This window comes from Halyomorpha halys, unplaced genomic scaffold (genome assembly GCF_000696795.3).
Source record: "Halyomorpha halys isolate HHAL.00 unplaced genomic scaffold, Hhal_1.1 Scaffold39.1, whole genome shotgun sequence".
Classification (NCBI taxonomy): domain Eukaryota; kingdom Metazoa; phylum Arthropoda; class Insecta; order Hemiptera; family Pentatomidae; genus Halyomorpha; species Halyomorpha halys.
In genome coordinates this window covers 998,970-1,004,601 of record NW_027109179.1, presented here as the reverse complement: position 1 = coordinate 1,004,601, position 5,632 = coordinate 998,970, and the positions used below count along the sequence as shown (strand labels likewise).

The following is a 5,632-nucleotide window of genomic DNA, read 5'->3' as shown; positions in this document are numbered from 1 at the left end:
TATATATGAAAATCATTAAAATTTAATATTTCGGATCACCAAGTTTTTTAAATGCTTTAACATTAAATAATTCTATCACTAACGCCTTTTGTCCGAAAACATGCTAACCCACCACAAAGTAGTGGTATGCGGGTTAGTATCTACAATGCGAGCAGGGTCTTAACAATCAGAGGTTCAATGAAAGGAATATATGGAGTGAATAACGTTTCGGGTATTATATTATCAATTTTCAAATCCAATAGTAAAATCATACATTAAATATCTAAATTATATTATAGTTTAATTAAATCTAAAGTAAAATTTTATTTAAAGAATAAATAAATAAGTTCATAAAGGATGAATAAATCAAAATGCAGATATTTTACACCTTTTATTAAAATTAATTAATTAGTGGAAAGTTATAAAATTATACAAAATAAAATACTAGGTAATTTTTGAATTACAAATATTTTGAGATATTATATATAAAAGTGTTACTATTATTTTAGTAATATGAATTTTAATGTTCATTAAGGCGTTATGTTCATACTCTATAAGGCGGATAATATTTTGTAAAAATATAGCTGCTAAAGGGCAAAACTTAAAATAAAACTACAATGTTCTTAATATATATATTTATTCGGCACTTGAACGTATCAAAGAGCAGAAATCATTAGTCATTGTTTGTGTTATAAAAGCTATAACTTTTCATTATACATATTATTTCAACACAACTGTTTTTAAACCCAAATGTTAAAGCCCAAAAGTTTGATTCTTTTTAGGTTATTTTTTTTGGCAACTTTCCAAGTGTTCCACACCTTGTACCTTTCCACTTTGAACCTTTTACTTATGCCCATAAATTAGGCTGCACATTTTAATAGGTGAAATCTATTTATATCAATTAATTTTAAATAGACCGTGTTATTTTGCATTGAGGGGGTGGACGGGAGCCGACACAAAGGTTTACTTACGGTACTTGACCTTTACCTGTATTGACTATATGCTGCTAAAATCAATTTAAGCAACAGTTTAATTAAACTTATCGTAAACGACCTGAGCGATAGTATGAGAATAAGCTAATAAGGAACCCTGATTCAGGGCTTTATCTACAACTTTTAATAAAGACATCAAAGCTATCATACCAATGGTTCAAATTAAATATACCAGGATATAATCCCAGTTATTTCACCATTGGGAGTTCTGACAGCAAGGCAACAAAGTTTCCGTACTAAAACTTCTTCGAGCTGTTTGTTACTTATTTCCCGACTACGTCGAAGCCAAATGAAGGATATTGTGTTTATAAATGTCTCATACTTGGTAGGTCTGTATCAACTTTTAAGTATATGACTAAACCGATTTTGAGATCTCGAGATTATTAAGTAACAATGTGACCGCAAAATACTGTTATTAACTCTTTTAAATCTGTATGTCTGATTCTTTGGGTTCTTTTTTGAACGAACTCCACAACCGATTTTGAAGTTCGATGTCTCAAGCTACTCAGTGATATCCTATGAGTGTTTTATGAAAATCTGAACTCAAAGTATTCTTCTTAAAAGATTAAGTTCTTCTAGTGGCTGTGTAGCAGATATAGTTAACACTTAAAACCGTTCGGTAACCTACCCCTAGTATACTAGTGAGTATAGCTTGCTCGTTTGGTTTATCACTTTTTCATTTCTCCTACATGGTCAATATGATTGAGTCATTGTCGAATTTCATCACTATATTGACTATTTGAAGGGTAAATTGTAGCAATAATATTAACTAATGTGTTTTATAGACCACATTCAATAGTTGTGACTCTTAATGTTGATCGTGTAAGGTGGGTTTTATGTTGATAGACTCATTTACAGTTTATTTCTTTAAATTACGATAATTCGTGGATGTTAATTATGAACTAAGGCAAATCTAAATCAAACCATCGTTGAGGGTTTTAAAATATGAATAGATTGTGCATTTAATGATTGAGGAACCAATTAACGATTAAAACTTATATTTTCAAGGCTGATATCACAAATATTTGTAGAGATATAGCTATTAGTTTCTGATATCCAGTATTTGAATGTTAAATATTAAGATTAAACAACATTTAATTCACTATAAAAATAAATAAACACCACAGATGATTACTCTATATAGATATAGGTTTAAGAAGTATGCCGTGTATCCGAGCAACCCAGTTGGGATACAGTTGGGGAGTACAATTTTTTTTTAAATATAATTGTTCTCTCCTAATGTGCGTATATATATGCCTGGGTTGTGAAAACATCTTTTTATCGATAAAATCGACATGCCGTAGTGTCAATTTTTCACATTTTCACGGTAAAAGCTCCAACGATTTTGATTAAACTGGGTTTATCAATCTACCATTAAATATTCTATAATAACAGACAGGACTTATATTCATTAAAATAGTTCGACATAACTTATATAAGGATTTTTCAGAAAATCTTTCTCTAAAGCACCTTTTATTTTCTTTACTTGAACAAATAAAGAGTTTTAAAAAAATATACAACGGGTAAATAATAAGTAGTAAAAAAAATTTCTAATTAAAATATGATAATATTGCAGTCAAATACAGCCGGGGCAGCAATTCACGTTCTCTCTCTTGACTGTATGATAATTATAGTAGATATAATAAAATCATCTAACGTCGTCAAAGTTATAATTGGCACACGTGTCAAATAAACAGGAGCAGATCCTTTTGAAAATACTTGAATGAGAAATAAATAGCGGAATCATCAGAGCATAAAATCACCATTAAAGTTGACATGAAAGGCAAACAATTCCGAGAGAATTCTCAGCTTTCTTCCCATTTTTAGAATACTGAGGATTGCACCCGATTTCCTCTTAATTTTTATAATATTTAAAAATTGTCCGATCATGGAATATTTAACAAGGAAGAAGGGAAAAATAGATTTTATTAAAACTTCAATAGGTTTTATTTGTCCATGGCAATTAATTTTCTTTTTCTAGAGCATATTTTGATTATCATAGAGCAGGATTCTTCGATTCGGTACATTTTTATCATCACGTCAGGCCGTGTACAATTGAGATATCAGATACACATGAAAACGTTTTTACAAGCCGATGTTTGGGTAGCTTTCAATGAAATATTGTAAAACTTAAAATAAGAAAAATCTATTAATTGCATGACAATATAAGCAAGATTTTTTCTACAATAATAATAAGTCTTTATTTATATTTAATAGAAAAATAAACCATTCTTTAGTTTTCTACAATTCGCTATCTCGAGCCTGCCTCATCCATAGGAATGGCTACCGGGCAACTCCTTTTCTACAATATAAATAAAATGTACAATAACTATAGAAAAAAAAGTTTCTTTTTTATATTGCTTTATTTTTCTCCTTTTTCGCAATGAAAAAAAATTGGTACAGTGCGCACATCACATAACTTACACTTATTACATGCGTCCTCAAATTATGTGTAGATTAGTCGGCTAGTATTGAAGTTATCCCTAATTTCGTGATGTTCCAAAAAACAAAACAATACAAAACCTAAGAAGACCAAGGTAGGCGAAAATTATGAATATAATTTTTCTCCTGCAAAAAAATTCACATTTTAGAGTTTTGCAAGTAAAAATAACAGATATAAATGTTGTTTCTGCCTAGAATACAACACTTTAACAAAAAAAAAAATTAAGCCGAAATGCGATCGGGAAAGACCAGTCGGTCTCAGTTTTTTTTTGTTTAATTCAGATATACCCATGTTTCCTTCCCCCCCCCTTTATTCATTCATAAAATCTATAATATTTTGTAATTACCTACTACTTATTGGTCTCGTAATTTTTCGCTAATTGTGGTCTCGGATCTTTTTCTTTTTTATCCTTTAGCTATTCATAAATGGTCAAATGCACTACCCAAGTTGAGTGATCCTGTGGGCTGAGAGATCCTCTGCCTGATGGTGTAAATATTGTACATAAGAATGTAAATATGACTATTGATTATTTTTTATTTTGTTTTCATTATTATGTACATGTGCAAACATGTTCTGTTTCCATATATTTAGCGGGAGATATTATTTATTTGTATGAACTTTTTCGTTTATTTATATTCTTAATTTATTTTATTATAGTATGAATGTGATCAGTTTTCACTATTACCTATTTCCCAACAACGTTGTGGCAGTTGTAATATTTATCAATAAATAAAGTTTGGAAAAAAAAATTATTCATAAAATTCATTAATATTTTGTATTTATTCATTGTTTATAATTGCTTACAATGAAAACATTTTTTTAAATAAATAAATTCAAAGGTACTTTTGAGAAAGATTTTTGTAAAATTTATCACTCTTTTAATAAGGATAAGACCAAGGTGATTTTAAATATTCATGAGATTCTTTAATATTTGTCCGTTAATATTATTTGCTAACGATGAGAACTGATTACTTTTTATTAATTAAACAAAATTTAAGTTACTCAAGAATATTTTTTCGAAAATCCGGTATTTAAGCCATTTTAGACTAGCAATAAGAATGAAACTTATTTTGTTATAAACAACACTTAATTTCTCACGATTTATACTTTCTGCATAATCTTTCAAGCAGTATGACATTTATATGAATGTAAAAATAGCTCTGAGGAAGCCATAGCAATGAGACTATGAGTATTTGTGTTATATATGTTTTGAAACATCCGCAAATTTTGCAGGTTGCAGACGCTAATTTCTTTAATATCAATGCAATAAAGATTCAAAAAAGTATGATCAAAGTTTTCATAAGTTAATATCGAGTGTTTTGTACGGCATTTCGGAATATCAGGACTAAATAAAAATACAAACATTGAAAATTATGAAATGAATTTACAAAGAAACTTACATAAAGTTATTTATCTCTCTTCTTTTTTTAATAACACTTTCAATCTACATTCTTATAGTCATATCAAAATTTGCATTTATTGTAATGTATGATGGAACTTGAAAAGTATACATAAAAAAATATAGAAAAAAACTAAATGTAACATTCTGTGTAAATTCTTCAGTCTTTTCATAACACAAAATACGTATCTTTTTATCATTTGGCCCTGATGAAAGTCAATCCAATTTAGGGAGTAACGTGGGTGAACGAATTATTTATGCTGCTTTGTGTCAGTTGCTTAGTCGACAAGACAGAAAACAATAAGTAATTGATTTAACAATTGTTCGGGACATGACTCAAACGTAAAAGCCAATTCAAGCACATTATTTTAAATATATATTTCTATTATGTAATATTACATTTTGTCAAATGTTCTTAGACAATGAAAATAGGCGAATTAACGACAATATAAGAAGTAAAAAATATAAGGGGAAAAATTGTGAGTGGGTGGCTCAGTGGTAAGGGACTGTGCTACTAATTCTAGGTACCCGGGTTCCAATCCCGTTAGAATTTTATTTATAACATTTTCTATGATTTATCAATACATGAAATTCTAGTCCAGGTTTACAAGTCGAGAGTTTGTATAATGAAATAGCTCGGATTCACTGATTCCAATGAAACTCATTTTGGTGTCAATAGATCAACGAATATTTGAGACATGTCCAATGGTTTTTACCAATGCAAGATAGAAACCGAAAAAAAACTTAAATGTTTATTTTACTGACAATGGATTTGAAGGTTATTATGTACAAATCTATTTTCTCTTCTGAGCAAAATCA

At 29.0% G+C, this 5,632-nt stretch overlaps 1 protein-coding gene across 2 annotated transcripts in view; it reads right to left on the bottom strand.

Moving 5' to 3' along the window:
- Cad96Ca (tyrosine kinase receptor Cad96Ca) overlaps positions 1-5,632 on the bottom strand; it is a 153,310-nt gene that overhangs the window by 10,983 nt on the left and 136,695 nt on the right. The window lies entirely within an intron of this gene.